This window comes from Hordeum vulgare, unplaced genomic scaffold (assembly GCF_904849725.1).
Source record: "Hordeum vulgare subsp. vulgare unplaced genomic scaffold, MorexV3_pseudomolecules_assembly, whole genome shotgun sequence".
NCBI lineage: Eukaryota > Viridiplantae > Streptophyta > Magnoliopsida > Poales > Poaceae > Hordeum > Hordeum vulgare.
In genome coordinates, this window is record NW_025422493.1 from 155001 (window position 1) to 182500 (window position 27500).

General features: G+C 46.2%; 51 non-coding genes and 4 pseudogenes across 51 annotated transcripts in view; all 55 read left to right on the forward strand.

Annotated features, from left to right (window-relative positions):
- LOC123417453 overlaps positions 1-71 on the forward strand; it is a 119-nt gene extending 48 nt beyond the window's left edge. The window contains exon 1 of the ribosomal RNA XR_006616894.1: positions 1-71. This exon is cut by the window's left edge and continues 48 nt beyond it. This is a non-coding gene — a ribosomal RNA (5S ribosomal RNA).
- Positions 72-466: 395 nt separating this feature from the next.
- On the forward strand, positions 467-585 carry LOC123417445. Its single transcript, XR_006616887.1, has one exon. It is a non-coding gene; the product is annotated as a 5S ribosomal RNA (ribosomal RNA).
- Positions 586-1151: 566 nt separating this feature from the next.
- On the forward strand, positions 1152-1270 carry LOC123417656. Its single transcript, XR_006617084.1, has one exon. It is a non-coding gene; the product is annotated as a 5S ribosomal RNA (ribosomal RNA).
- Positions 1271-1602: 332 nt separating this feature from the next.
- LOC123417637 lies at positions 1603-1721 on the forward strand. The gene has a single exon (XR_006617066.1). It is a non-coding gene; the product is annotated as a 5S ribosomal RNA (ribosomal RNA).
- Positions 1722-2306: 585 nt separating this feature from the next.
- LOC123417738 lies at positions 2307-2425 on the forward strand. The gene has a single exon (XR_006617157.1). It is a non-coding gene; the product is annotated as a 5S ribosomal RNA (ribosomal RNA).
- Positions 2426-2811: 386 nt separating this feature from the next.
- LOC123417774 lies at positions 2812-2930 on the forward strand (annotated as a pseudogene).
- A 51-nt stretch (positions 2931-2981) lies between these two features.
- LOC123417463 lies at positions 2982-3100 on the forward strand. Its single transcript, XR_006616904.1, has one exon. It is a non-coding gene; the product is annotated as a 5S ribosomal RNA (ribosomal RNA).
- Positions 3101-3441: 341 nt separating this feature from the next.
- LOC123417575 lies at positions 3442-3560 on the forward strand. Its single transcript, XR_006617008.1, has one exon. It is a non-coding gene; the product is annotated as a 5S ribosomal RNA (ribosomal RNA).
- A 392-nt stretch (positions 3561-3952) lies between these two features.
- Positions 3953-4071, forward strand: LOC123417501. Its single transcript, XR_006616939.1, has one exon. It is a non-coding gene; the product is annotated as a 5S ribosomal RNA (ribosomal RNA).
- A 497-nt stretch (positions 4072-4568) lies between these two features.
- LOC123417648 lies at positions 4569-4687 on the forward strand. Its single transcript, XR_006617077.1, has one exon. It is a non-coding gene; the product is annotated as a 5S ribosomal RNA (ribosomal RNA).
- A 344-nt stretch (positions 4688-5031) lies between these two features.
- Positions 5032-5150, forward strand: LOC123417510. The gene has a single exon (XR_006616948.1). It is a non-coding gene; the product is annotated as a 5S ribosomal RNA (ribosomal RNA).
- Positions 5151-5536: 386 nt separating this feature from the next.
- LOC123417653 lies at positions 5537-5655 on the forward strand. The gene has a single exon (XR_006617082.1). It is a non-coding gene; the product is annotated as a 5S ribosomal RNA (ribosomal RNA).
- A 344-nt stretch (positions 5656-5999) lies between these two features.
- Positions 6000-6118, forward strand: LOC123417569. The gene has a single exon (XR_006617002.1). It is a non-coding gene; the product is annotated as a 5S ribosomal RNA (ribosomal RNA).
- Positions 6119-6483: 365 nt separating this feature from the next.
- LOC123417601 lies at positions 6484-6602 on the forward strand. The gene has a single exon (XR_006617032.1). It is a non-coding gene; the product is annotated as a 5S ribosomal RNA (ribosomal RNA).
- A 536-nt stretch (positions 6603-7138) lies between these two features.
- Positions 7139-7257, forward strand: LOC123417347. Its single transcript, XR_006616794.1, has one exon. It is a non-coding gene; the product is annotated as a 5S ribosomal RNA (ribosomal RNA).
- Positions 7258-7589: 332 nt separating this feature from the next.
- On the forward strand, positions 7590-7708 carry LOC123417559. The gene has a single exon (XR_006616993.1). It is a non-coding gene; the product is annotated as a 5S ribosomal RNA (ribosomal RNA).
- Positions 7709-8073: 365 nt separating this feature from the next.
- On the forward strand, positions 8074-8192 carry LOC123417770. The gene has a single exon (XR_006617181.1). It is a non-coding gene; the product is annotated as a 5S ribosomal RNA (ribosomal RNA).
- A 344-nt stretch (positions 8193-8536) lies between these two features.
- Positions 8537-8671, forward strand: LOC123417749 (annotated as a pseudogene).
- A 365-nt stretch (positions 8672-9036) lies between these two features.
- Positions 9037-9155, forward strand: LOC123417612. The gene has a single exon (XR_006617043.1). It is a non-coding gene; the product is annotated as a 5S ribosomal RNA (ribosomal RNA).
- Positions 9156-9502: 347 nt separating this feature from the next.
- LOC123417618 lies at positions 9503-9621 on the forward strand. The gene has a single exon (XR_006617048.1). It is a non-coding gene; the product is annotated as a 5S ribosomal RNA (ribosomal RNA).
- Positions 9622-9950: 329 nt separating this feature from the next.
- Positions 9951-10069, forward strand: LOC123417690. Its single transcript, XR_006617115.1, has one exon. It is a non-coding gene; the product is annotated as a 5S ribosomal RNA (ribosomal RNA).
- Positions 10070-10444: 375 nt separating this feature from the next.
- On the forward strand, positions 10445-10563 carry LOC123417399. The gene has a single exon (XR_006616843.1). It is a non-coding gene; the product is annotated as a 5S ribosomal RNA (ribosomal RNA).
- A 356-nt stretch (positions 10564-10919) lies between these two features.
- Positions 10920-11038, forward strand: LOC123417771. Its single transcript, XR_006617182.1, has one exon. It is a non-coding gene; the product is annotated as a 5S ribosomal RNA (ribosomal RNA).
- A 341-nt stretch (positions 11039-11379) lies between these two features.
- On the forward strand, positions 11380-11498 carry LOC123417560. Its single transcript, XR_006616994.1, has one exon. It is a non-coding gene; the product is annotated as a 5S ribosomal RNA (ribosomal RNA).
- Positions 11499-11848: 350 nt separating this feature from the next.
- On the forward strand, positions 11849-11967 carry LOC123417741. The gene has a single exon (XR_006617159.1). It is a non-coding gene; the product is annotated as a 5S ribosomal RNA (ribosomal RNA).
- Positions 11968-12308: 341 nt separating this feature from the next.
- On the forward strand, positions 12309-12427 carry LOC123417512. The gene has a single exon (XR_006616949.1). It is a non-coding gene; the product is annotated as a 5S ribosomal RNA (ribosomal RNA).
- Positions 12428-12756: 329 nt separating this feature from the next.
- Positions 12757-12872, forward strand: LOC123417760. Its single transcript, XR_006617173.1, has one exon. It is a non-coding gene; the product is annotated as a 5S ribosomal RNA (ribosomal RNA).
- Positions 12873-13204: 332 nt separating this feature from the next.
- LOC123417564 lies at positions 13205-13323 on the forward strand. Its single transcript, XR_006616998.1, has one exon. It is a non-coding gene; the product is annotated as a 5S ribosomal RNA (ribosomal RNA).
- A 451-nt stretch (positions 13324-13774) lies between these two features.
- Positions 13775-13893, forward strand: LOC123417544. Its single transcript, XR_006616979.1, has one exon. It is a non-coding gene; the product is annotated as a 5S ribosomal RNA (ribosomal RNA).
- Positions 13894-14231: 338 nt separating this feature from the next.
- LOC123417659 lies at positions 14232-14350 on the forward strand. Its single transcript, XR_006617087.1, has one exon. It is a non-coding gene; the product is annotated as a 5S ribosomal RNA (ribosomal RNA).
- A 344-nt stretch (positions 14351-14694) lies between these two features.
- LOC123417356 lies at positions 14695-14813 on the forward strand. Its single transcript, XR_006616803.1, has one exon. It is a non-coding gene; the product is annotated as a 5S ribosomal RNA (ribosomal RNA).
- A 329-nt stretch (positions 14814-15142) lies between these two features.
- Positions 15143-15261, forward strand: LOC123417588. Its single transcript, XR_006617020.1, has one exon. It is a non-coding gene; the product is annotated as a 5S ribosomal RNA (ribosomal RNA).
- A 331-nt stretch (positions 15262-15592) lies between these two features.
- LOC123417660 lies at positions 15593-15711 on the forward strand. The gene has a single exon (XR_006617088.1). It is a non-coding gene; the product is annotated as a 5S ribosomal RNA (ribosomal RNA).
- A 481-nt stretch (positions 15712-16192) lies between these two features.
- LOC123417570 lies at positions 16193-16311 on the forward strand. Its single transcript, XR_006617003.1, has one exon. It is a non-coding gene; the product is annotated as a 5S ribosomal RNA (ribosomal RNA).
- A 575-nt stretch (positions 16312-16886) lies between these two features.
- On the forward strand, positions 16887-17005 carry LOC123417777. The gene has a single exon (XR_006617185.1). It is a non-coding gene; the product is annotated as a 5S ribosomal RNA (ribosomal RNA).
- A 344-nt stretch (positions 17006-17349) lies between these two features.
- Positions 17350-17502, forward strand: LOC123417740 (annotated as a pseudogene).
- A 347-nt stretch (positions 17503-17849) lies between these two features.
- On the forward strand, positions 17850-18002 carry LOC123417763 (annotated as a pseudogene).
- A 371-nt stretch (positions 18003-18373) lies between these two features.
- Positions 18374-18492, forward strand: LOC123417490. The gene has a single exon (XR_006616929.1). It is a non-coding gene; the product is annotated as a 5S ribosomal RNA (ribosomal RNA).
- Positions 18493-18953: 461 nt separating this feature from the next.
- On the forward strand, positions 18954-19072 carry LOC123417449. Its single transcript, XR_006616891.1, has one exon. It is a non-coding gene; the product is annotated as a 5S ribosomal RNA (ribosomal RNA).
- A 380-nt stretch (positions 19073-19452) lies between these two features.
- On the forward strand, positions 19453-19571 carry LOC123417587. The gene has a single exon (XR_006617019.1). It is a non-coding gene; the product is annotated as a 5S ribosomal RNA (ribosomal RNA).
- A 459-nt stretch (positions 19572-20030) lies between these two features.
- Positions 20031-20149, forward strand: LOC123417641. Its single transcript, XR_006617070.1, has one exon. It is a non-coding gene; the product is annotated as a 5S ribosomal RNA (ribosomal RNA).
- Positions 20150-20640: 491 nt separating this feature from the next.
- LOC123417734 lies at positions 20641-20759 on the forward strand. The gene has a single exon (XR_006617156.1). It is a non-coding gene; the product is annotated as a 5S ribosomal RNA (ribosomal RNA).
- A 534-nt stretch (positions 20760-21293) lies between these two features.
- Positions 21294-21412, forward strand: LOC123417748. The gene has a single exon (XR_006617166.1). It is a non-coding gene; the product is annotated as a 5S ribosomal RNA (ribosomal RNA).
- A 409-nt stretch (positions 21413-21821) lies between these two features.
- LOC123417762 lies at positions 21822-21939 on the forward strand. The gene has a single exon (XR_006617175.1). It is a non-coding gene; the product is annotated as a 5S ribosomal RNA (ribosomal RNA).
- Positions 21940-22332: 393 nt separating this feature from the next.
- LOC123417689 lies at positions 22333-22451 on the forward strand. Its single transcript, XR_006617114.1, has one exon. It is a non-coding gene; the product is annotated as a 5S ribosomal RNA (ribosomal RNA).
- A 370-nt stretch (positions 22452-22821) lies between these two features.
- On the forward strand, positions 22822-22940 carry LOC123417667. Its single transcript, XR_006617095.1, has one exon. It is a non-coding gene; the product is annotated as a 5S ribosomal RNA (ribosomal RNA).
- Positions 22941-23257: 317 nt separating this feature from the next.
- Positions 23258-23376, forward strand: LOC123417594. Its single transcript, XR_006617026.1, has one exon. It is a non-coding gene; the product is annotated as a 5S ribosomal RNA (ribosomal RNA).
- A 312-nt stretch (positions 23377-23688) lies between these two features.
- On the forward strand, positions 23689-23807 carry LOC123417539. Its single transcript, XR_006616974.1, has one exon. It is a non-coding gene; the product is annotated as a 5S ribosomal RNA (ribosomal RNA).
- A 370-nt stretch (positions 23808-24177) lies between these two features.
- On the forward strand, positions 24178-24296 carry LOC123417516. The gene has a single exon (XR_006616953.1). It is a non-coding gene; the product is annotated as a 5S ribosomal RNA (ribosomal RNA).
- Positions 24297-24638: 342 nt separating this feature from the next.
- Positions 24639-24757, forward strand: LOC123417376. Its single transcript, XR_006616821.1, has one exon. It is a non-coding gene; the product is annotated as a 5S ribosomal RNA (ribosomal RNA).
- Positions 24758-25203: 446 nt separating this feature from the next.
- LOC123417596 lies at positions 25204-25322 on the forward strand. Its single transcript, XR_006617028.1, has one exon. It is a non-coding gene; the product is annotated as a 5S ribosomal RNA (ribosomal RNA).
- A 336-nt stretch (positions 25323-25658) lies between these two features.
- LOC123417378 lies at positions 25659-25777 on the forward strand. The gene has a single exon (XR_006616823.1). It is a non-coding gene; the product is annotated as a 5S ribosomal RNA (ribosomal RNA).
- Positions 25778-26124: 347 nt separating this feature from the next.
- LOC123417551 lies at positions 26125-26243 on the forward strand. Its single transcript, XR_006616985.1, has one exon. It is a non-coding gene; the product is annotated as a 5S ribosomal RNA (ribosomal RNA).
- Positions 26244-26608: 365 nt separating this feature from the next.
- On the forward strand, positions 26609-26728 carry LOC123417711. The gene has a single exon (XR_006617134.1). It is a non-coding gene; the product is annotated as a 5S ribosomal RNA (ribosomal RNA).
- A 350-nt stretch (positions 26729-27078) lies between these two features.
- On the forward strand, positions 27079-27197 carry LOC123417529. The gene has a single exon (XR_006616965.1). It is a non-coding gene; the product is annotated as a 5S ribosomal RNA (ribosomal RNA).
- Positions 27198-27500: the final 303 nt, after the last annotated feature.

The window sequence follows — 27500 nt, forward strand, 5'->3', positions numbered from 1 at the left end:
AAGTTAAGCGTGCTTGGGCGAGAGTAGTACTAGGATGGGTGACCTCCTGGGAAGTCCTCGTTTTGCATTTCCCTTTTTAAATATATTTTTGCGCCACGTGACAAGGATGACACGGGACCGTGATCTATATGATCTCGTTTTCTTATTTTTGACGTTTACTAGTTTTCTTATTTTTGACCTTTGTGATATGTTTTAGCTTGCCCCTCCCGTGTCCATTGCCACATTTGCCTCGAGAACGGAGACGAGTTTAACACAAGAATTTCACCGCTCCTTCTCTACCCCGACAACACGAGCACCGCCACGACCTCTGTGACTTTTCCCACCGTGCATGACACCCAACGACTAATAGTAGTAGTAGTAGTAGTAGTAGTAGTAGTACTAGTAGTAGTAGTAGTACTAGTAGTACTAGTAGTACTAGTAGTACTAGTAGGGGCAAGCATAAGGAACAAATAGGTAGTTGCATGTCGGATGCGATCATACCAGCACTAAAGTACCGGATCCCATCAGAACTCCGAAGTTAAGCGTGCTTGGGCGAGAGTAGTACTAGGATGGGTGACCTCCTAGGAAGTCCTCGTGTTGCATTCCCCTTTTTAAATATATTTTTGCGCCACGTGACATGGATGACGCGGGACCGTAATCTATATGACCTCGTTTTCTTATTTTTGACGTTTACTAGTTTTCTTATTTTTAACGTTTGTGATATCTTTTAGCTTGCCCCTCCCGTGTCCATTGCCACATTTTCCTCGACAACGGAGACGAGTTTAACACAAGAATTTCACCGCTCCCTCTCTACCCCGACAACACGAGCACCGCCACGACCTCTGTGACTTTTCCCATCGCGCATGACACCCAACGACTAGTAGTAGTAGTAGTAGCAGTAGTAGCAGTAGTAGCAGTAGGAGCAGTAGCAGCAGTAGGAGCAGTAGTAGTAGTAGTAGTAGTAGTAGTAGTAGTAGTAGGAGTAGCAGTAGCAGTAGCAGTAGCAGCAGTAGCAGTAGTAGCAGTAGTAGTAGTAGCAGTAGCAGTAGCAGTAGTAGTAGTAGTAGTAGGAGTAGTAGTAGTAGTAGTAGTAGCAGTAGTAGCAGTAGTATTAGTAGTAGCAGTAGTAGCAGTAGGGGCAAGCATAAGGAACAAATAGATAGTTGCATGTCGTATGCGATCATACCAGCACTAAAGCACCGGATTCCATCAGAACTCTGAAATTAAGCGTGCTTGGGCGAGAGTAGTACTAGGATGGGTGACCTCCTGGGAAGTCCTCGTGTTGCATTCCCCTTTTTAAATATATTTTTGCGCCACGTGACAAGGATGACGCGGGACCGAGATCTATATGACCTCGTTTTCTTATTTTTGACGTTTACTAGTTTTCTTATTTTTGACCTTTGTGATATGTTTTAGCTTGCCCCTCCCGTGTCCATTGCCAGATTTGCCTCGAGAACGGAGACGAGTTTAACACAAGAATTTCACCGCTCCCTCTCTACCCCGACAACACGAGCACCGCCACGACCTGTGTGACTTTTCCCACCGCGCATGACACCCAACGACTAGTAGTAGTAGTAGTAGTAGTAGGGGCAAGCATAAGGAACAAATAGATAGTTGCATGTCGGATGCGATCATACCAGCACTAAAGCACCGGATCCCATCAGAACTCCGAAGTTAAGCGTGCTTGGGCGAGAGTAGTACTAGGATGGGTGACCTCCTGGGAAGTCCTCGTGTTGCATTCCCCTTTTTAAATATATTTTTATGCCACATGACAAGGATGACGCGGGACCGTGATCTATATGACCTCGTTTTCTTATTTTTGACGTTTACTAGTTTTCTTATTTTTGACGTTTACTAGTTTTCTTATTTTTGACGTTTGTGATATGTTTTAGCTTGCCCCTCCCGTGTCCATTGCCACATTTGCCTCGACAACGGAGACGAGTTTAACACAAGAATTTCACCGCTCCCTCTCTACCCCGACAACACGAGCACCGCCACGACCTCTGTGACTTTTCCCACCGCGCATGACACCCAACGACTAGTAGTAGTAGTAGGAGTAGCAGTAGTAGCAGTAGGAGCAGTAGCAGCAGTAGGAGCAGTAGCAGTAGTAGTAGTAGTAGTAGTAGTAGGAGTAGTAGTAGTAGTAGTAGTAGTAGCAGTAGCAGTAGTAGCAGTAGCAGTAGTAGCAGTAGCAGGAGCAGCAGTAGCAGGAGCAGCAGTAGCAGTAGCAGGAGCAGCAGTAGCAGCAGTAGCAGCAGTAGCAGCAGTAGCAGCAGTAGTAGTAGTAGTAGGGACAAGCATAAGGAACAAATAGATAGTTGCATGTCGGATCCGATCATACCAGCACTAAAGCACCGGATCCCATCAGAACTCAGAAGTTAAGCGTGCTTGGGCGAGAGTAGTACTAGGATTGGTGACCCCCTGGGAAGTCCTCGTGTTGCATTCCCCTTTTTAAATATATTTTTGCGCCACGTGACAAGGATGACGCGGGACCGTGATCTATATGACCTCGTTTTCTTATTTTTGACGTTTACTAGTTTTCTTATTTTTGACGTTTGTGATATGTTTTAGCTTGCCCCTCCCGTGTCCATTGCCACATTTGCCTCGACAACGGAGACGAGTTTAACACAAGAATTTCACCGCTCCCTCTCTACCCCGACAACACGAGCACCGCCACGACCTGTGTGACTTTTCCCACCGCGCATGACACCCAACGACTAGTAGTAGTAGTAGTAGTAGTAGTAGTAGTAGTAGTAGTAGTAGTAGTAGTAGTAGTAGTAGTAGTAGTAGTAGTAGGGGCAAGCATAAGGAACAAATAGATAGTTTCATGTTGGATGCGATCATACCAGCACTAAAGCACCGGATCCCATCAGAACTCCAAAGTTAAGCGTGCTTGGGCGAGAGTAGTACTAGGATGGGTGACCTCCTAGGAAGAGTAGTAGTAGTAGTAGTAGTAGTAGTAGTAGGGGCAAGCATAAGGAACAAATAGATAGTTTCATGTTGGATGCGATCATACCAGCACTAAAGCACCGGATCCCATCAGAACTCCGAAGTTAAGCATGCTTGGGCGAGAGTAGTACTAGGATGGGTGACCTCCTGGGAAGTCCTCGTGTTGCATTCACCTTTTTAAATATATTTTTGCGCCACGTGACAAGGATGACGCGGGACCGTGATCTATATGACCTCGTTTTCTTATTTTTGACGTTTACTAGTTTTTTTATTTTTGACGTTTGTGATATGTTTTAGCTTGCCCCTCCCGTGTCCATTGGCACATTTGCCTCGACAACGGAGACGAGTTTAACACAAGAATTTCACCGCTCCCTCTCTACCTCGACAACACGAGCACCGCCACGACCTCTGTGACTTTTCCCACCGCGCATGACACCCAACGACTAGTAGTATTAGTAGTAGTAGTAGTAGTAGTAGGGGCAAGCATAAGGAACAAATAGATAGTTGCATGTCGGATGCGATCATACCAGCACTAAAGCACCGGATCCCATCAGAACTCCGAAGTAAAGCGTGCTTGGGAGAGAGTAGTACTAGGATGGGTGACCTCCTGGGAAGTCCTCGTGTTGCATTCCCCTTTTTAAATATATTTTTGCGCCACGTGACAAGGATGACGCGGGACCGTGATCTATATGACCTCGTTTTCTTATTTTTGACGTTTACTAGTTTTCTTATTTTTGACCTTTGTGATATGTTTTAGCTTGCCCCTCCCGTGTCCATTGCCACACTTGCCTCGAGAACGGAGACGAGTTTAACACAAGAATTTCACCGCTCCCTCTCTACCCCGACAACACGAGCACCGCCACGACCTCTGTGACTTCTCCCACCGCGCATGACACCCAACGACTAGTAGTAGTAGTAGTAGTAGTAGTAGTAGAAGTAGTAGTAGTAGTAGTAGTAGTAGTACTAGTAGTAGTAGTAGTAGTAGTAGGGGCAAGCATAAGGAACAAATAGATAGTTGCATGTCGGATGCGATTATACCAGCAGTAAAGCACCGGATCCCATCAGAACTCCGAAGTTAAGCGTGCTTGGGCGAGAGTAGTACTAGGATGGGTGACCTCCTGGGAAGTCCTCGTGTTGCATTCCCCTTTTTAAATATATTTTTGCGCCACGTGACAAGGATGACGCGGGACCGTGATCTATATGACCTCGTTTTCTTATTTTTGACGTTTACTAGTTTTCTTATTTTTGACGTTTGTGATATCTTTTAGCTTGCCCCTCCCGTGTCCATTGCCACATTTTCCTCGACAACGGAGACGAGTTTAACACAAGAATTTCACCGCTCCCTCTCTACCCCGACAACACGAGCACCGCCACGACCTCTGTGACTTTTCCCACCGCGCATGACACCCAACGACTAGTAGTAGTAGTAGTAGTAGCAGTAGTAGCAGTAGGAGCAGTAGCAGCAGTAGGAGCAGTAGCAGCAGCAGCAGTAGTAGTAGTAGTAGTAGTAGTAGTAGTAGTAGTAGTAGTAGTAGTAGGAGCAGCAGCAGCAGCAGCAGCAGCAGCAGTAGTAGTAGTAGTAGTAGTAGTAGTAGTAGTAGTAGGGGCAAGCATAAGGAACAAATAGATAGTTGCATGTCGGATGCGATCATACCAGCACTAAAGCACCGGATCCCATCAGAACTCCGAAGTTAAGCGTGCTTGGGCGAGAGTAGTACTAGGATGGGTGACCTCCTGGGAAGTCCTCGTGTTGCATTCCCCTTTTTAAATATATTTTTGCGCCACGTGACAAGGATGACGCGGGACCGTGATCTATATGACCTCGTTTTCTTATTTTTGACGTTTACTAGTTTTCTTATTTTTGACGTTTGTGATATCTTTTAGCTTGCCCCTCCCGTGTCCATTGCCACATTTGCCTCGACAACGGAGACGAGTTTAACACAAGAATTTCACCGCTCCCTCTCTACCCCGACAACACGAGCACCGCCACGACCTCTGTGACTTTTCCCACCGCGCATGACACCCAACGACTAGTAGTAGTAGTAGTAGTAGTAGTAGTAGTAGTAGGGGCAAGCATAAGGAACAAATAGATAGTTGCATGTCGGATGCGATCATACCAGCACTAAAGCACCGGATCCCATCAGAACTCCGAAGTTAAGCGTGCTTGGGCGAGAGTAGTACTAGGATGGGTGACCTCCTAGGAAGTCCTAGTGTTGCATTCCCCTTTTTAAATATATTTTTGCGCCACGTGACAAGGATGACGCGGGACCGTGATATATATGACCTCGTTTTCTTATTTTTGACGTTTACTAGTTTTCTTATTTTTGACGGTTGTGATATGTTTTAGCTTGCCCCTCCCGTGTCCATTGGCACATTTGCGTCAACAACGGAGACGAGTTTAACACAAGAATTTCACCGCTCCCTCTCTACCCCGACAACACGAGCACCGCCACGACCTCTGTGACTTTTCCCACCGCGCATGACACCCAACGACTAGTAGTAGTAGTAGTAGTAGTAGTAGTAGTAGTAGTAGTAGTAGTAGTAGTAGTAGTACTAGTAGTAGTAGTAGTAGGGGCAAGCATAAGGAACAAATAGATAGTTGCATGTTGGATGCGATCATACCAGCACTAAAGCACCGGATCCCATCACAACTCCGAAGTTAAGCGTGCTTGGGCGAGAGTGGTACTAGGATGGGTGACCTCCTGGGAAGTCCTCGTGTTGCATTCCCCTTTTTAAATATATTTTTGCGCCACGTGACAAGGATGACGCAGGACCGTGATCTATATGACCTCGTTTTCTTATTTTTGACGTTTACTAGTTTTCTTATTTTTGACGTTTGTGATATATTTTAGCTTGCCCCTCCCGTGTCCATTGGCACATTTGCCTCGACAACGGAGACGAGTTTAACACAAGAATTTCACCGCTCCCTCTCTACCCCGACAACACGAGCACCGCCACGACCTCTGTGACTTTTCCCACCGCGCATGACACCAAACGACTAGTAGTAGTAGTAGTAGTAGTAGTAGTAGTAGTAGGGGCAAGCATAAGGAACAAATAGATAGTTGCATGTCGGATGCGATCATACCAGCACTAAAGCACCGGATCCCATCAGAACTCTGAAGTTAAGCGTGCTTGGGCGAGAGTAGTACTAGGATGGGTGACCTCCTGGTAAGTCCTCGTGTTGCATTCCCCTTTTTAAATAAATTTTTGCGCCACGTGACAAGGATGACGCGGGACCGTGATCTATATGACCTCGTTTTCTTATTTTTGACGTTTACTAGTTTTCTTATTTTTGACCTTTGTGATATGTTTTAGCTTGCCCCTCCCGTGTCCATTGCCACATTTGCCTCGAGAACGGAGACGAGTTTAACACAAGAATTTCACCGCTCCCTCTCTACCCCGACAACACGAGCACCGCCACGACCTCTGTGACTTTTCCCACCGCGCATGACACCCAACGACTAGTAGTAGTAGTAGTAGTAGTAGTAGTAGTAGTAGTACTAGTAGTAGTAGTAGTAGGGGTAAGCATAAGGAACAAATAGATAGTTGCATGTCGGATGCGATCATACCAGCACTAAAGCATCGGATCCCATCAGAACTCCGAAGTTAAGCGTGCTTGGGCGAGAGTAGTACTAGGATGGGTGACCTCCTGGGAAGTCATCGTGTTGCATTCTCCTTTTTAAATATATTTTTGCGCCACGTGACAAGGATGACGCGGGACCGTGATCTATATGACCTCGTTTTCTTATTTTTGACGTTTACTAGTTTTCTTATTTTTGACGTTTGTGATATCTTTTAGCTTGCCCCTCCCGTGTCCATTGCCACATTTGCCTCGACAACGGAGACGAGTTTAACACAAGAATTTCACCGCTCCCTCTCTACCCCGACAACACGAGCACCGCCACGACCTCTGTGACTTTTCCCACCGCGCATGACACCCAATGACTAGTAGTAGTAGTAGTAGTAGCAGTAGTAGCAGTAGGAGTAGTAGCAGCAGTAGCAGCAGCAGCAGCAGTAGTAGTAGTAGTAGTAGTAGTAGTAGTAGTAGTAGGAGTAGCAGTAGCAGTAGCAGTAGCAGTAGCAGTAGCAGTAGCAGTAGTAGCAGTAGCAGTAGCAGTAGGAGTAGCAGTAGCAGTTGCAGTAGCAGTAGTAGTAGTAGTAGTAGTAGTAGTAGGGGCAAGCATAAGAAACAAATAGATAGTTGCATGTCGGATGCGATCATACCAGCACTAAAGCACCGGATCCCATCAGAACTCCGAAGTTAAGCGTGCTTGGGCGAGAGTAGTACTAGGATGGGTGACCTCCTGGGAAGTTCTCGTGTTGCATTCCCCTTTTTAAATATATTTTTGCGCCACGTGACATGGATGACGCGGGACCGTGATCTATATGACCTCGTTTTCTTATTTTTGACGTTTACTAGTTTTCTTATTTTTGACGTTTGTGATATGTTTTAGCTTGCCCCTCCCGTGTCCATTGGCACATTTGCCTCGACAACGGAGACGAGTTTAACACAAGAATTTCAACGCTCCCTCTCCACCCCGACAACACGAGCACCGCCACGACCTCTGTGACTTTTCCCACCGCGCATGACACCCAACGACTAGTAGTAGTAGTAGTAGTAGTAGGGGCAAGCATAAGGAACAAATAGATAGTTGCATGTCGGATGCGATCATACCAGCACTAAAGCACCGGATCCCATCAGAACTCCGAAGTTAAGCGTGCTTGGGCGAGAGTAGTACTAGGTTGGGTGACCTCCTAGGAAGTCCTAGTGTTGCATTCCCCTTTTTAAATATATTTTTGCGCCACGTGACAAGGATGACGCGGGACCGTGATCTATATGACCTCATTTTCTTATTTTTGACGTTTACTAGTTTTCTTATTTTTGACGGTTGTGATATGTTTTAGCTTGCCCCTCCCGTGTCCATTGGCACATTTGCCTCAACAACGGAGACGAGTTTAACACAAGAATTTCACCGCTCCCTCTCTACCCCGACAACACGAGCACCGCCACGACCTCTGTGACTTTTCCCACCGCGCATGACACCCAACGACTAGTAGTAGTAGTAGTAGTAGTACTAGTAGTAGTAGTAGTAGTAGTAGTAGTAGTAGGGGCAAGCATAAGGAACAAATAGATAGTTGCATGTTAGATGCGATCATACCAACACTAAAGCACCGGATCCCATCACAACTCCGAAGTTAAGTGTGCTTGGGCGAGAGTAGTACTAGGATGGGTGACCTCCTGGGAAGTCATCGTGTTGCATTCCCCTTTTTAAATATATTTTTGCGCCACGTGACAAGGATGACGCGGGACCGTGATCTATATGACCTCGTTTTCTTATTTTTGACGTTTACTAGTTTTCTTATTTTTGACGTTTGTGATATATTTTAGCTTGCCCCTCCCGTGTCCATTGGCACATTTGCCTCGACAACGGAGACGAGTTTAACACAAGAATTTCACCGCTCCCTCTCTACCCCGACAACACGAGCACCGCCACGACCTCTATGACTTTTCCCACCGCGCATGACACCCAACGACTAGTAGTAGTAGTAGTAGTAGTAGTAGTAGTAGTAGGGGCAAGCATAAGGAACAAATAGATAGTTGCATGTCGGATGCGATCATACCAGCACTAAAGCACCGGATCCCATCAGAACTCTGAAGTTAAGCGTGCTTGGGCGAGAGTAGTACTAGGATGGGTGACCTCCAGGATGGGTGATCTCCTGGGAAGTCCTCGTGTTGCATTCCCCTTTTTAAATAAAGTTTTGCGCCACGTGACAAGGATGATGCGGGACCGTGATCTATATGACCTCGTTTTCTTATTTTTGACGTTTACTAGTTTTCTTATTTTTGACCTTTGTGATATGTTTTAGCTTGCCCCTCCCGTGTCCATTGCCACATTTGCCTCGAGAACGGAGACGAGTTTAACACAAGAATTTCACCGCTCCCTCTCTACCCCGACAACACGAGCACCGCCACGACCTCTGTGACTTTTCCCACCGCGCATGACACCCAACGACTAGTAGTAGTAGTAGTAGTAGTAGTAGTAGTAGTAGTACTAGTAGTAGTAGTAGTAGGGGCAAGCATAAGGAACAAATAGATAGTTGCATGTCGGATGCGATCATACCAGCACTAAAGCACCGGATCCCATCAGAACTTCAAAGTTAAGCGTGCTTGGGTGAGAGTAGTACTAGGATGGGTGACCTCCTGGGAAGTCCTCGTGTTGCATTCCCCTTTTTAAATATATTTTTGCGCCACGTGACAAGGATGACGCGGGACCGTGATCTATATGACCTCGTTTTCTTATTTTTGACGTTTACTAGTTTTCTTATTTTTGACGTTTGTGATATCTTTTAGCTTGCCCCTCCCGTGTCCATTGCCACATTTGCCTCGACAACGGAGACGAGTTTAACACAAGAATTTCACCGCTCCCTCTCTACCCCGGCAACACGAGCACCGCCACGACCTCTGTGACTTTTCCCACCGCGCATGACACCCAACGACTAGTAGTAGTAGTAGTAGTAGTAGTAGTAGTAGTAGTAGGGGCAAGCATAAGGAACAAATAGATAGTTGCATGTCGGATGCGATCATACCAGCACTAAAGCACCGGATCCCATCAGAACTCCGAAGTTAAGCGTGCTTCGGCGAGAGTGGTACTAGGATGGGTGACCTCTTGGGAAGTCCTCGTGTTGCATTCCCCTTTTTAAATATATTTTTGCGCCACGTGACAAGGATGACGCGGGACCGTGATCTATATGACCTCGTTTTCTTATTTTTGATGTTTACTAGTTTTCTTATTTTTGACCTTTGTGATATGTTTTAGCTTGCCCCTCCCGTGTCCATTGGCACATTTGCCTCGACAACGGAGACGAGTTTAACACAAGAATTTCACCGCTCCCTCTCTACCCCGACAACACGAGCACCGCCACGACCTGTGTGACTTTTCCCACCGCGCATGACACCCAACGACTAGTAGTAGTAGTAGTAGTAGGGGCAAGCATAAGGAACAAATAGATAGTTGCATGTCAGATGTGATCATACTAGCACTAAATCACCGGATCCCATCAGAACTCCGAAGTTAAGCGTGCTTGGGCGAGAGTAGTACTAGGATGGGTGACCTCCTGGGAAGTCCTCGTGCTGCATTCCCCTTTTTAAATATATTTTTGCGCCACGTGACAAGGATGACGCGGGACCGTGATCTATATGACCTCGTTTTCTTATTTTTGACGTTTACTAGTTTTCTTATTTTTGACGTTTACTAGTTTTCTTATTTTTGACGTTTGTGATATCTTTTAGCTTGCCCCTCCCGTGTCCATTGCCACATTTGCCTCGACAACGGAGACGAGTTTTACACAAGAATTTCACCGCTCCCTCTCTACCCCGACAACACGAGCACCGCCACGACCTCTGTGACTTTTCCCACCGCGCATGACACCCAACGACTAGTAGTAGTAGTAGTAGTAGTAGTAGTAGTAGTAGTAGTAGGGGCAAGCATAAGGAACAAATAGATAGTTGCATGTCGGATGCGATCATACTAGCACTAAAGCACCGGATCCCATCAGAACTCCGAAGTTAAGCGTGCTTGGGCGAGAGTAGTACTAGGATGGGTGACCTCTTGGGAAGTCCTCGTGTTGCATTCCCCTTTTTAAATATATTTTTGCGCCACGTGACAAGGATGACGCGGGACCGTGATCTATATGACCTCGTTTTCTTATTTTTGACGTTTACTAGTTTTCTTATTTTTGACCTTTGTGATATGTTTTAGCTTGCCCCTCCCGTGTCCATTGGCACATTTGCCTCGACAACGGAGACGAGTTTAACACAAGAATTTCACCGCTCCCTCTCTACCCCGACAACACGAGCACCGCCACGACCTCTGTGACTTTTCCCACCGCGCATGACACCCAACGACTAGTAGTAGTAGTAGTAGTAGTAGTAGTAGTAGTAGTAGTAGTAGTAGGGGCAAGCATAAGGAACAAATAGATAGTTGCATGTCAGATGCGATCATACTAGCACTAAATCATCGGATCCCATCAGAACTCCGAAGTTAAGCGTTCTTGGGCGAGACTAGTACTAGGATGGGTGACCTCCTGGGAAGTCCTCTTGTTGCATTCCCCTTTTTAAATATATTTTTGCGCCACGTGACAAGGATGACGCGGGACCGTTATCTATATGACCTCGTTTTCTTATTTTCGACGTTTACTAGTTTTCTTATTTTTGACGTTTGTGATATCTTTTAGCTTGCCCCTCCCGTGTCCATTGCCACATTTGCCTCGACAACGGAGACGAGTTTAACACAAGAATTTCACCGCTCCCTCTCTACCCCGACAACACGAGCACCGCCACGACCTCTGTGACTTTTCCCACCGCGCATGACACCCAACGACTAGTAGTAGCAGCAGTAGTAGTAGTAGTAGTAGGGGCAAGCATAAGGAACAAATAGATAGTTGCATGTCGGATGCGATCATACCAGCACTAAAGCACCGGATCCCATAAGAACTCCAGAGTTAAGCGTGCTTGGGCGAGAGTAGTACTAGGATGGGTGACCTCCTGGGAAGTCCTCGTGTTGCATTCCCCTTTTTAAATATATTTTTGCGCCACGTGACAAGGATGACGCGGGACCGTGATCTATATGACCTCGTTTTCTTATTTTTGACGTTTACTAGTTTTCTTATTTTTGACCTTTGTGATATGTTTTAGCTTGCCCCTCCCATGTCCATTGGCACATTTGCCTCGACAACGGAGACGAGTTTAACACAAGAATTTCACCGCTCCCTCTCTACCCCGACAACACGAGCACCGCCACGACCTCTGTGACTTTTCCCACCGCGCATGACACCCAACGACTAGTAGTAGTAGTAGTAGTAGTAGTAGTAGTAGTAGTAGTAGGGGCAAGCATAAGGAACAAATAGATAGTTGCATGTCAGATGCGATCATACTAGCACTAAATCATCGGATCCCATCAGAACTCCGAAGTTAAGCGTTCTTGGGCGAGACTAGTACTAGGATGGGTGACCTCCTGGGAAGTCCTCGTGTTGCATTCCCCTTTTTAAATATATTTTTGCGCCACGTGACAAGGATGACGCGGGACCGTTATCTATATGACCTCGTTTTCTTATTTTCGACGTTTACTAGTTTTCTTATTTTTGACGTTTGTGATATCTTTTAGCTTGCCCCTCCCGTGTCCATTGCCACATTTGCCTCGACAACGGAGACGAGTTTAACACAAGAATTTCACCGCTCCCTCTCTACCCCGACAACACGAGCACCGCCACGACCTCTGTGACTTTTCCCACCGCGCATGACACCCAACGACTAGTAGTAGCAGTAGTAGTAGTAGTAGTAGTAGGGGCAAGCATAAGGAACAAATAGATAGTTGCATGTCGGATGCGATCATACCAGCACTAAAGCACCGGATCCCATAAGAACTCCGAAGTTAAGCGTGCTTGGGCGAGAGTACTACTAGGATGGGTGACCTCCTGGGAAGTCCTCGTGTTGCATTCCCCTTTTTAAATATATTTTTGCGCCACGTGACAAGGATGACGCGGGACCGTGATCTATATGACCTCGTTTTCTTATTTTTGACGTTTACTAGTTTTCTTATTTTTCACCTTTGTGATATGTTTTAGCTTGCCCCTCCCGTGTCCATTGGCACATTTGCCTCGACAACGGAGACGAGTTTAACACAAGAATTTCACCGCTCCCTCTCTACCCCGACAACACGAGCACCGCCACGACCTGTGTGACTTTTCCCACCGCGCATGACACCCAACGACTAGTAGTAGTTGTAGTAGTAGGGGCAAGCATAAGGAACAAATAGATAGTTGCATGTCAGATGCGATCATAGCACTAAATCACCGGATCCCATCAGAACTCCGAAGTTAAGCGTGCTTGGGCGAGAGTAGTACTAGGATGGGTGACCTCCTGGGAAGTCCTCGTGTTGCATTCCCCTTTTTAAATATATTTCTGCGCCACGTGACAAGGATGACGTGGGACCGTGATCTATATGACCTCGTTTTCTTATTTTTGACGTTTACTAGTTTTCTTATTTTTGACGTTTGTGATATGTTTTAGCTTGCCCCTCCCGTGTCCATTGCCACATTTGCCTCGACAACGGAGACGAGTTTAACACAAGAATTTCACCGCTCCCTCTCTACCCCGACAACACGAGCACCGCCACGACCTCTGTGACTTTTCCCACCGCGCATGACACCCAACGACTAGTAGTAGTAGTAGTAGTAGTAGGGGCAACCATAAGGAACAAATAGATAGTTGCATGTCGGATGCGATCATACCAGCACTAAAGCACTGGATCCCATCAGAACTCCGAAGTTAAGCGTGCTTGGGAGAGAGTAGTACTAGGATGGGTGACCTCCTGGGAAGTCCTCGTGTTGCATTCCCCTTTTTAAATATATTTTTGCGCCACGTGACAAGGATGACGCGGGACCGTGATCTATATGACCTCGTTTTCTTATTTTTGACGTTTACTAGTTTTCTTATTTTTGACGTTTGTGATATGTTTTAGCTTGCCCCTCCCGTGTCCATTGGCACATTTGCCTCGACAACGGAGACGAGTTTAACACAAGAATTTCACCGCTCCCTCTATACCCCGACAACACGAGCACCGCCACGACCTCTGTGAGTTTTCCCACCGCGCATGACACCCAACGACTAGTAGTAGTAGTAGTAGTAGTAGTAGTAGTAGTAGGAGTAGTAGCAGTAGCAGCAGCAGTAGCAGCAGCAGCAGTAGCAGTAGTAGCAGTAGTAGCAGTAGTAGCAGTAGTAGCAGTAGTAGCAGTAGTAGCAGTAGTAGTAGGGCAAGCATAAGGAACAAATAGATAGTTGCATGTCTGATGCGACCATACCAGCACTAAAGCACTGGATTCCATCAGAACTCCGAAGTTAAGCGTGCTTGGGCGAGAGTAGTACTAGGATGGGTGACCTCTTGGGAAGTCCTCGTGTTGCATTCCCCTTTTTAAATATATTTTTGCGCCACGTGACAAGGATGACGCGGGACCGTGATCTATATGACCTCGTTTTCTTATTTTTGACGTTTACTAGTTTTCTTATTTTTGACCTTTGTGATATGTTTTAGCTTGCCCCTCCCGTGTCCATTGGCACATTTGCCTCGACAACGGAGACGAGTTTAACACAAGAATTTCACCGCTCCCTCTCTACCCCGACAACACGAGCACCGCCACGACCTCTGTGACTTTTCCCACCGCGCATGACACCCAACGACTAGTAGTAGTAGTAGTAGTAGTAGTAGTAGGGGCAAGCATAAGGAACAAATAGATAGTTTCATGTCAGATGCGATCATACTAGCACTAAATCATCGGATCCCATCAGAACTCCGAAGTTAAGCGTGCTTGGGCGAGAGTAGTACTAGGATGGGTGACCTCCTGGGAAGTCCTCGTGTTGCATTCCCCTTTTTAAATATATTTTTGCGCCACGTGACAAGGATGACGCGGGACCGTGATCTATATGACCTCGTTTTCTTATTTTCGACGTTTACTAGTTTTCTTATTTTTGACGTTTGTGATATCTTTTAGCTTGCCCCTCCCGTGTCCATTGCCACATTTGCCTCGACAACGGAGACGAGTTTAACACAAGAATTTCACCGCTCCCTCTCTACCCCGACAACACGAGCACCGCCACGACCTCTGTGACTTTTCCCACCGCGCATGACACCCAACGACTAGTAGTAGCAGTAGTAGTAGTAGTAGTAGTAGTAGGGGCAAGCATAAGGAACAAATAGATAGTTGCATGTCGGATGCGATCATACCAGCACTAAAGCACCGGATCCCATAAGAACTCCGAAGTTAAGCGTGCTTGGGCGAGAGTAGTACTAGGATGGGTGACCTCCTGGGAAGTCCTCGTGTTGCATTCCCCTTTTTAAATATATTTTTGCGCCACGTGACAAGGATGACGCGGGACCGTGATCTATATGACCTCGTTTTCTTATTTTTGACGTTTACTAGTTTTCTTATTTTTCACCTTTGTGATATGTTTTAGCTTGCCCCTCCCGTGTCAATTGGCACATTTGCCTCGACAACGGAGACGAGTTTAACACAAGAATTTCACCGCTCCCTCTCTACCCCGACAACACGAGCACCGCCACGACCTGTGTGACTTTTCCCACCGCGCATGACACCCAACGACTAGTAGTAGTTGTAGTAGTAGGGGCAAGCATAAGGAACAAATAGATATTTGCATGTCAGATGCGATCATACTAGCACTAAATCACCGGATCCCATTAGAACTCCGAAGTTAAGCGTGCTTGGGCGAGAGTAGTACTAGGATGGGTGACCTCCTGGGAAGTCCTCGTGTTGCATTCCCCTTTTTAAATATATTTTTGCGCCACGTGACAAGGATGACGTGGGACCGTGATCTATATGACCTCGTTTTCTTATTTTTGACGTTTACTATTTTCTTATTTTTGACGTTTGTGATATGTTTTAGCTTGCCCCTCCCGTGTCCATTGCCACATTTGCCTCGACAACGGAGACGAGTTTAACACAAGAATTTCACCGCTCCCTCTCTACCCCGACAACACGAGCACCGCCACGACCTCTGTGACTTTTCCCACCGCGCATGACACCCAACGACTACTAGTAGTAGTAGTAGTAGTAGGGGCAACCATAAGGAACAAATAGATAGTTGCATGTCGGATGCGATCATACCAGCACTAAAGCACCGGATCCCATCAGAACTCCGAAGTTAAGCGTGCTTGGGCGAGAGTAGTACTAGGATGGGTGACCTCCTGGGAAGTCCTCGTGTTGCATTCCCCTTTTTAAATATATTTTTGCGCCACGTGACAAGGATGACGCGGGACCGTGATCTATATGACCTCGTTTTCTTATTTTGGACGTTTACTAGTTTTCTTATTTTTGACGTTTGTGATATGTTTTAGCTTGCCCCTCCCGTGTCCATTGGCACATTTGCCTCGACAACGGAGACGAGTTTAACACAAGAATTTCACCGCTCCCTCTCTACCCCGACAACACGAGCACCGCCACGACCTCTGTGAGTTTTCCCACCGCGCATGACACCCAACGACTAGTAGTAGTAGTAGTAGTAGTAGTAGTAGTAGGAGTAGTAGCAGTAGTAGCAGTAGCAGCAGTAGCAGCAGTAGTAGCAGCAGCAGCAGCAGCAGCAGTAGTAGCAGTAGTAGCAGTAGTAGGAGTAGTAGCAGTAGTAGCAGTAGTAGTAGTAGTAGTAGTAGTAGTAGTAGGGCAAGCATAAGGAACAAATAGATAGTTGCATGTCTGATGCGATCATACCAGCACTAAAGCACTGGATTCCATCAGAACTCCGAAGTTAAGCGTGCTTGGGCGAGAGTAGTACTAGGATGGGTGACCTCTTGGGAAGTCCTCGTGTTGCATTCCCCTTTTTAAATATATTTTTGCGCCACGTGACAAGGATGACGCGGGACCGTGATCTATATGACCTGGTTTCTTATTTTTGACGTTTACTAGTTTTCTTATTTTTGACGTTTGTTAAATATATTTTTGCGCCACGTGACAAGGATGACGCGGGACCGTGATCTATATGACCTGGTTTCTTATTTTTGACGTTTACTAGTTTTCTTATTTTTGACGTTTGTGATATGTTTTAGCTTGCCCCTCCCGTGTCCATTGCCACACTTGCCTCGACAACGGAGACGAGTTTAACACAAGAATTTCCCCGCTCCCTCTCTACCCCGACAACACGAGCACCGCCACGACCTCTGTGACTTTTCCCACCGCGCATGACACCCAACGACTAGTAGTAGTAGTAGTAGTAGTACTAGTAGTAGTAGTAGTAGTAGTAGTACTAGTAGTAGTAGTAGTACTAGTAGTAGTAGTAGTAGTAGTAGTAGTAGTAGTAGTAGTAGTAGTACTAGTAGTAGTACTAGTAGTAGTACTAGTAGTAGTACTAGTAGTAGGGGCAAGCATAAGGAAGAAATAGATAGTTGCATGTCGGATGCGATCATACCAGCACTAAAGCACCGGATCCCATCAGAACTCCGAAGTTAAGCGTGCTTGGGCGAGAGTAGTACTAGGATGGGTGACCTCTTGGGAAGTCCTCGTGTTGCATTCCCCTTTTTAAATATATTTTTGCGCCACGTGACAAGGATGACGCGGGACCGTGATCTATATGACCTCGTTTTCTTATTTTTGACGTTTACTAGTTTTCTTATTTTTGACGTTTGTGATATGTTTTAGCTTGCCCCTCCCGTGTCCATTGGCACATTTGCCTCGACAACGGAGACGAGTTTAACACAAGAATTTCACCGCTCCCTCTCTACCCCGACAACAGGAGCACCGCCACGACCTCTGTGACTTTTCCCACCGCGCATGACACCCAACGACTAGTAGTAGTAGTAGTAGTAGTAGTAGTAGTAGTAGGGGCAAGCATAAGGAACAAATAGATAGTTGCATGTCGGATGCGATCATACCAGCACTAAAGCACCGGATCCCATCAGAACTCTGAAGTTAAGCGTGCTTGGGCGAGAGTAGTACTAGGATGGGTGACCTCCAGGATGGGGGTGACCTCCAGGATGGGTGACCTCTTGGGAAGTCCTCGTGTTGCATTCCCCTTTTTAAATATATTTTTGCGCCACGTGACAAGGATGACGCGGGACCGTGATCTATATGACCTCGTTTTCTTATTTTTGACGTTTACTAGTTTTCTTATTTTTGACGTTTGTGATATGTTTTAGCTTGCCCCTCCCGTGTCCATTGGCACATTTGCCTCGACAACGGAGACGAGTTTAACACAAGAATTTCACCGCTCCCTCTCTACCCCGACAACACGAGCACCGCCACGACCTCTGTGACTTTTCCCACCGCGCATGACACCCAACGACTAGTAGTAGTAGTAGTAGTAGTAGTAGTAGTAGTAGTAGGGGCAAGCATAAGGAACAAATAGATAGTTGCATGTCGGATGCGATCATACCAGCAGTAAAGCACCGGATCCCATCAGAACTCTGAAGTTAAGCGTGCTTGGGCGAGAGTAGTACTAGGATGGGTGACCTCCAGGATGGGGGTGACCTCCAGGATGGGTGACCACCTGGGAAGTCCTCGTGTTGCATTCCCCTTTTTAAATATATTTTTGCGCCACGTGACAAGGATGACGCGGGACCGTGATCTATATGACCTCGTTTTCTTATTTTTGACGTTTACTAGTTTTCTTATTTTTGACCTTTGTGATATGTTTTAGCTTGCCCCTCCCGTGTCCATTGCCACATTTGCCTCGACAACGGAGACGGGTTTAACACAAGAATTTCACCGCTCCCTCTCTACCCCGACAACACGAGCACCGCCACGACCTCTGTGACTTTTCCCACCGCGCATGACACCCAACGACTAGTAGTAGTAGTAGTAGTAGTAGTAGTAGTAGTAGTAGTACTAGTAGTAGTACTAGTAGTAGGGGCAAGCATAAGGAACAAATAGATAGTTGCATGTCGGATGCGATCATACCAGCACTAAAGCACCGGATCCCATCAGAACTCTGAAGTTAAGCGTGCTTGGGCGAGAGTAGTACTAGGATGGGTGACCTCCTGGGAAGTCTTCGTGTTGCATTCCCCTTTTTAAATATATTTTTGCGCCACGTGACAAGGATGACGCGGAACCGTGATCTATATGACCTCGTTTTCTTATTTTTGACGTTTACTAGTTTTCTTATTTTTGACGTTTGTGATATCTTTTAGCTTGCCCCTCCCATGTCCATTGCCACATTTGCCTCGACAACGGAGAAGAGTTTAACACAAGAATTTCACCGCTCCCTCTCTACCCCGACAACACGAGCACCGCCACGACCTCTGTGACTTTTCCCACCGCGCATGACACCCAACGACTAGTAGTAGTAGTAGCAGTAGTAGCAGTAGTAGAAGTAGTAGCAGCAGCAGCAGTAGCAGTAGCAGTAGCAGTAGCAGTAGCAGTAGCAGTAGCAGTAGCAGTAGCAGTAGGAGTAGGAGTAGGAGTAGTAGTAGTAGTAGTAGTAGTAGTAGGGGCAAGCATAAGGAACAAATAGATAGTTGCATGTCGGATGCGATCATACCAGCACTAAAGCACCGGATCCCATTAGAACTCCGAAGTTAAGCGTGCTTGGGCAAGAGTAGTACTAGGATGGGTGACCTCCTGGGAAGTCCTCGTGTTGCATTCCCCATTTTAAATATATTTTTGCGCCACGTGACAAGGATGACGCGGGACCGTGATCTATATGACCTCGTTTTCTTATTTTTGACGTTTACTAGTTTTCTTATTTTTGACGTTTGTGATATGTTTTAGCTTGCCCCTCCCGTGTCCATTGCCAAATTTGCCTCGACAACGGAGACAAGTTTAACACAAGAATTTCACCGCTCCCTCTCTACCCCGACAACACGAGCACCGCCACGACCTCTGTGACTTTTCCCACCGCGCATGACACCCAACGACTAGTAGTAGTAGTAGTAGTAGTAGTAGTAGTAGTAGTAGTAGTAGAAGTAGTAGTAGTAGTAGTAGTAGTAGGGGCAAGCATAAGGAACAAATAGATAGTTACATGTCGGATGCGATCATACCAGCACTAAAGCACCGGATCCCATCAGAACTCCGAAATTAAGAGTGCTTGGGCGAGAGTAGTACTAGGATGAGTGACCTCCTGGGAAGTCCTCGTGTTGCATTCCCCTTTTTAAATATATTTTTGCGCCACGTGACAAGGATGACGCGGGAGCGTGATCTATATTACATCGTTTTCTTATTTTTGACGTTTACTAGTTTTCTTATTTTTGACGTTTACTAGTTTTCTTATTTTTGACGTTTGTGATATGTTTTAGCTTGCCCCTCCCGTGTCCATTGCCACATTTGCCTCGACAACGGAGACGAGTTTAACACAAGAATTTCACCGCTCCCTCTCTACCCCGACAACACAAGCACCGCCACGACCTCTGTGACTTTTCCCACCGCGCTTGACACCCAACGACAAGTAGTAGTAGTAGTAGTAGTAGTAGTAGTAGTACTAGTAGTAGTACTAGTACTAGCAGCAGTAGTAGTAGTAGTAGTAGTAGTAGTAGTAGTAGTAGTAGTAGTAGTAGTAGTAGTAGTAGTAAGGGCAAGCATAAGGAACAAATAGATAGTTGCATGTCGGATGCGATCATACCAGCACTAAAGCACCGGATCCCATCAAAACTCCGAAGTTAAGCGTGCTTGGGCGAGAGTAGTACTAGGATGGGTAACCTCCGGGGAAATCCTCGTGTTGCATTCCCCTTTTTAAATATATTTTTGCGCCACGTGACAAGGATGACGCGGGAGCGTGATCTATATGACATCGTTTTCTTATTTTTCACGTTTACTAGTTTTCTTATTTTTGACGTTTGTGGTATGTTTTAGCTTGCCCCTCCCGTGTCCATTGCCACATTTGCGTCGACAACGGAGATGAGTTTAACACAAGAATTTCACCGCTCCCTCTCTACCCCGACAACACAAGCACCGCCACGACCTCTGTGACTTTTCTCACCGCGCTTGACACCCAACGACTAGTAGTAGTAGTAGTAGTAGTAGTAGTAGTAGTAGTAGTAGTGGTGGTGGTGGTGGTAGTAGTAGTAGTAGTAGAAGTAGTAGTAGTAGTAGTAGTAGTAGTAGTAGTAGTAGAAGTAGTAGTAGTAGTAGTAGTAGTAGTAGTAGTAGAAGTAGTAGTAGTAGTAGTAGTAGTAGTAGTAGGGGCAAGCATAAGGAACAAATAGATAGTTACATGTCGGATGCGATCATACCAGCACTAAAGTACTGGATCCCATCAGAACTCCGAAGTTAAGCGTGCTTGGGCGAGAGTAGTACTAGGATGGGTGACCTCCTGGTTAGTCTTCGTGTTGCATTCCCCTTTTTAAATATATTTTTGCGCCACGTGACAAGGATGACGCGGGACCGTGATCTATATGACATCGTTTTCTTATTTTTGACGTTTACCTGTTTTCTTATTTTTGACGTTTGTGATATGTTTTTGCTTGCCCCTCCTGGGAAGTCCTCGTGTTGCATTCCCCTTTTTAAGTATATCTTTGCGCCACGTGACAAGGATGACGCGGGAGCGTGATCTATATGACATCGTTTTCTTATTTTTGACGTTTACCTGTTTTCTTATTTTTGACGTTTGTGATATGTTTTTGCTTGCCCCTCCCGTGTCCATTGCCACATTTGCGTCGACAACGGAGATGAGTTTAACACAAGAATTTGACCGCTCCCTCTCTACCCCGACAACACAAGCACCGCCACGACCTCTGTGACTTTTCCCACCGCGCTTGACACCCAACGACTAGTAGTAGTAGTAGTAGTAGTAGTAGTAGTAGTAGTAGTAGTAGTAGAAGTAGTAGTAGTAGTAGGGGCAAGCATAAGGAACAAATAGATAGTTACATGACGGATGCGATCATACGAGCACTAAAGCACCGGATCCCATCAGAACTTCGAAGTTAAGCGTGCTTGGGCAAGAGTAGTACTAGGATGGGTGACCTCCTGGGAAGTCCTCTTGTTGCATTCCCCTTTTTACATATATTTTTGCGCCACGTGACAAGGATGACGCGGGAGCGTGATCTATATTACATAGTTTTCTTATTTTTGACCTTTGTGATATGTTTTAGCTTACCCCTCCCGTGGCCATTGCCACATTTGCCTCGACAACGGAGACGAGTTTAACACAAGAATTTCACCGCTCCCTCTCTACCCCGACAACACAAGCACCGCCACGACCTCTGTGACTTTTCCCACCGCGCTTGACACCCAACGACAAGTAGTAGTAGTAGTAGTAGTAGTACTAGTAGTAGTACTGGTACTAGTAGTAGTAGTAGTAGTAGTAGTAGTAGTAGTAGTAGTAGTAGTAGTAGTAGTAGTAGAAGTAGTAGTAGTAGTAGTAGGGGCAAGCATAAGGAACAAATAGATAGTTACATGTCGGATGCGATCATACCAGCACTAAAGCACCGGATCCCATCAGTACTCCGAAGTTAAGCATGCTTGGGCCAGAGTAGTACTAGGATGGGTGACCTCCTGGGAAGTCCTCTGTTGCATTCCCTTTTTAAATATATTTTTGCGCCACGTGACAAGGATGACGCGGGACCGTGATCTATATGACATAGTTTTCTTATTTTTGACCTTTGTGATATGTTTTAGCTTACCCCTCCCGTGGCCATTGCCACATTTGCCTCGACAACTGAGACGAGTTTAACACAAGAATTTCACCGCTCCCTCTCTACCCCGACAACACAAGCACCGCCACGACCTCTGTGACTTTTCCCACCGCGCTTGACACCCAACGACAAGTAGTAGTAGTAGTAGTAGTAGTACTAGTAGTAGTACTGGTACTAGTAGTAGTAGTAGTAGTAGTAGTAGTAGTAGTAGTAGTAGTAGAAGTAGTAGTAGTAGTAGTAGGGGCAAGCATAAGGAACAAATAGATAGTTACATGTCGGATGCGATCATACCAGCACTAAAGCACCGGATCCCATCAGTACTCCGAAGTTAAGCATGCTTGGGCCAGAGTAGTACTAGGATGGGTGACCTCCTGGGAAGTCCTCGTGTTGCATTCCCTTTTTAAATATATTTTTGCGCCACGTGACAAGGATGACGCGGGACCGTGATCTATATGACCTCGTTTTCTTATTTTTGACGTTTACTAGTTTTCTTATTTTTGACGTTTGTGATATGTTTTAGCTTGCCCCTCCCGTGTCCATTGCCACATTTGCCTCGACAACGGAGACGAGTTTAACACAAGAATTTCACCGCTCCCTCTCTACCCCGACAACACGAGCACCGCCACGACCTGTGTGACCTTTCCCACCGCGCATGACACCCAACGACTAGTAGTAGTAGTAGTAGTAGTAGTAGTAGTATTAGTAGTAGTAGTAGTAGTAGTAGTAGTAGGGGCAAGCATAAGGAACAAATAGATAGTTGCATGTCGGATGCGATCATACCAGCATTAAAGCACCGGATCCCATGATAACTCCGAAGTTAAGCGTGCTTGGGCGAGAGTAGTACTAGGATGGGTGACCTCCTGGGAAGTCCTCGTGTTGCATTCCCCTTTTTAAATATATTTTTGCGCCACGTGACAAGGATGACGCGGGACCGTGATCTATATGACCTCGTTTTCTTATTTTTGACGTTTACTAGTTTTCTTATTTTTGACGTTTGTGATATGTTTTAGCTTGCCCCTCCCGTGTCCATTGCCACATTTGCCTCGAGAACGGAGACGAGTTTAACACAAGAATTTCACCGCTCCCTTTCTACCCCGACAACACGAGCACCGCCACGACCTCTGTGACTTTTCCCACCGCGCATGACACCCAACGACTAGTAGTAGGGGCAAGCATAAGGAACAAATAGATAGTTGCATGTCGGATGCGATCATACCAGCACTAAAGCAGCGGATCCCATCAGAACTCCGAAGTTAAGCTTGCTTGGGCGAGAGTAGTACTAGGATGGGTGACCTCCTGGGAAGTCCTCGTGTTGCATTCCCCTTTTTAAATATATTTTTGCGCCACGTGACAAGGATGACGCGGGACCGTGATCTATATGACCTCGTTTTCTTATTTTTGACGTTTACTAGTTTTCTTATTTTTGACGTTTGTGATATGTTTTAGCTTGCCCCTCCCGTGTCCATTGGCACATTTGCCTCGACAACGGAGACGAGTTTAACACAAGAATTTCACCGCTCCCTCTCTACCCCGACAACACGAGCACCGCCACGACCTGTGTGACTTTTCCCACCGCGCATGACACCCAACGACTAGTAGGCAAGCATAAGGAACAAATAGATAGTTGCATGTCGGATGCGATCATACCAGCAGTAAAGCACCGGATCCCATGAGAACTCCGAAGTTAAGCGTGCTTGGGCGAGAGTAGTACTAGGATGGGTGACCTCCTGGGAAGTCCTCGTGTTGCATTCCCCTTTTTAAATATATTTTTGCGCCACGTGACAAGGATGACGCGGGACCGTGATCTATATGGCCTCGTTTTCTTATTTTGATGTTTACTAGTTTTCTTATTTTTGACGTTTGTGATATGTTTTAGCTTGCCCCTCCCGTGTCCATTGCCACATTTGCCTCGACAACGGAGACGAGTTTAACACAAGAATTTCACCGCTCCCTCTCTACCCCGACAACACGAGCACCGCCACGACCTGTGTGACTTTTCCCACCGCGCATGACACCCAACGACTAGTAGTAGTAGTAGTAGTAGTAGTAGTAGTAGTAGTAGTAGTAGTAGTAGTAGTAGTAGTAGGGGCAAGCATAAGGAACAAATAGATAGTTGCATGTCGGATGCGATCATACCAGCACTAAAGCATCGGATCCCATCAGAACTCCGAAGTTAAGCGTGCTTGGGCGAGAGTAGTACTAGGATGGGTGACCTCCTCGGAAGTCCTCGTGTTGCATTCCCCTTTTTAAATATATTTTTTCGCCACGTGACAAGGATGACGCGGGACCGTGATCTATATGACCTCGTTTTCTTATTTTTGACGTTTACTAGTTTTCTTATTTTTGACGTTTGTGATATGTTTTAGCTTGCCCCTCCCGTTTCCATTGGCACATTTGCCTAGACAACGGAGACGAGTTTAACACAAGAATTTCACCGCTCCCTCTCTACCCCGACAACACGAGCACCGCCACGACCTCTGTGACTTTTCCCACCGCGCATGACACCCAAACAAATAGTAGTAGTAGTAGTAGTAGTAGTAGTAGTAGGGGCAAGCATAAGGAACAAATAGATAGTTGCACGTCGGATGCGATCATACCAGCACTAAAGCACCGGATCCCATGAGAACTCCGAAGTTAAGCGTGCTTGGGCGAGAGTAGTACTAGGATGGGTGACCTCCTGGGAAGTCCTCGTGTTGCATTCCCCTTTTTAAATATATTTTTGCGCCACGTGACAAGGATGACGCGGGACCGTGATCTATATGACCTCGTTTTCTTATTTTTGACGTTTACTAGTTTTCTTATTTTTGACGTTTGTGATATGTTTTAGCTTGCCCCTCCCGTGTCCATTGCCACATTTGCCTCGAGAACGGAGACGAGTTTAACACAAGAATTTCACCGCTCCCTCTCTACCCCGACAACACGAGCACCGCCACGACCTCTGTGACTTTTCCCACCGCGCATGACACCCAACGACTAGTAGTAGTAGTAGTAGTAGTAGTAGTAGTAGTAGTAGTAGTAGTAGTAGTAGTAGTAGTAGTAGTAGTAGTAGTAGTAGTAGTAGTAGTAGTAGTAGTAGTAGTAGTAGTAGTAGTAGTAGTAGTAGTAGTAGTAGGGAAAAGCATAAGGAACAAATAGATAGTTGCATGTCGGATGTGATCATACCAGCACTAAAGCATCGGATCCCATCAGAACTCCGAAGTTAAGCGTTCTTGGGCGAGAGTAGTACTAGGATGGGTGACCTCCTGGGAAGTCCTCGTGTTGCATTCCCCTTTTTAAATATATTTTTGCGCCACGTGACAAGGATGACGCGGGACCGTGATCTATATGACCTCGTTTTCTTATTTTTGACGTTTACTAGTTTTCTTATTTTTGACGTTTGTGATATGTTTTAGCTTGCCCCTCCCGTGTCCATTGCCACATTTGCCTCGACAACGGAGACGAGTTTAACAAAAGAATTTCACCGCTCCCTCTCTACCCCGACAACACGAGCACCGCCACGACCTCTGTGACTTTTCCCACCGCGCATGACACCCAAACAAATAGTAGTAGTAGCAGTAGTAGTAGTAGGGGCAAGCATAAGGAACAAATAGATAGTTGCATGTTGGATGCGATCATACCAGCACTAAAGCACCGGATCCCATGAGAACTCCGAAGTTAAGCGTGCTTGGGCGAGAGTAGTACTAGGATGGGTGACCTCCTGGGAAGTCCTCGTGTTGCATTCCCCTTTTTAAATATATTTTTGCGCCACGTGACAAGGATGACGCGGGACCGTGATCTATATGACCTCGTTTTCTTATTTTTGACGTTTACTAGTTTTCTTATTTTTGACGTTTGTGATATGTTTTAGCTTGCCCCTCCCGTGTCCATTGCCACATTTGCCTCGAGAACGGAGACGAGTTTAACACAAGAATTTCACCGCTCCCTCTCTACCCCGACAACACAAGCACCGCCACGACCTCTGTGACTTTTCCCACCGCGCATGACACCCAACGACTAGTAGTAGTAGTAGTAGTAGGAGTAGTAGTAGTAGTAGGGGCAAGCATAAGGAACAAATAGATAGTTGCATGTCGGATGCGATCATACCAGCACTAAAGCAGCGGATCCCATCAGAACTCCGAAGTTAATCGTGCTTGGGCGAGAGTAGTACTAGGATGGGTGACCTCCTGGGAAGTCCTCGTGTTGCATTCCCCTTTTTAAATATATTTTTGCGCCACGTGACAAGGATGACGCGGGACCGTGATCTATATGACCTCGTTTTCTTATTTTTGACATTTACTAGTTTTCTTATTTTTGACGTTTGTGATATGTTTTAGCTTGCCCCTCCCGTGTCCATTGGCACATTTGCCTCGACAACGGAGACGAGTTTAACACAAGAATTTCACCGCTCCCTCTCTACCCCGACAACACGAGCACCGCCACGACCTGTGTGACTTTTCCCACCGCGCATGACACCCAACGACTAGTAGTAGTAGTAGTAGTAGTAGTAGTAGTAGTAGTAGTAGTAGTAGTAGTAGTAGGGGCAAGCATAAGGAACAAATAGATAGTTGCATGTCGGATGCGATCATATCAGCACTAAAGCACCGGATCCCATCAGAACTCCGAAGTTAAGCGTGCTTGGGCGAGAGTAGTACTAGGATGGGTGACCTCCTGGTAAAGTACTCGTGTTGCATTCCCCTTTTTAAATATATTTTTGCGCCACGTGACAAGGATGACGCGGGACCGTGATCTATATGACCTCGTTTTCTTATTTTTGACGTTTACTAGTTTTCTTATTTTTGACGTTTGTGATATGTTTTAGCTTGCCCCTCCCGTGTCCATTGCCACATTTGCCTCGACAACGGAGACGAGTTTAACACAAGAATTTCACCGCTCCCTCTCTACCCCGACAACACGAGCACCGCCACGACCTCTGTGACTTTTCCCACCGCGCGTGACACCCAACGACTAGTAGTAGTAGTAGTAGTAGTAGTAGTAGTAGTAGTAGTAGGGGCAAGCATAAGGAACAAATTGATAGTTGCATGTCGGATGCGATCATACCAGCACTAAAACAACGGATCCCATCAGAACTCCGAAGTTAAGCGTGCTTGGGCGAGAGTAGTACTATGATGGGTGACCTCCTGGGAAGTACTCGTGTTGCATTCCCCTTTTTAAATATATTTTTGCGCCACGTGACAAGGGTGACGCGGGACCGTGATCTATATGACCTCGTTTTCTTATTTTTGACGTTTACTAGTTTTCTTATTTTTGACGTGTGTGATATGTTTTAGCTTGCCCTTCCGTGTCCATTGGCACATTTTCCTCGACAACGGAGACAAGTTTAACACAAGAATTTCACCGCTCCCTCTCTACCCCGACAACACGAGCACCGCCACGACCTCTGTGACTTTTCCCACCGCGCATGACACCCAACGACTAGTATTAGTAGTAGTTGTAGTAGTAGTAGTA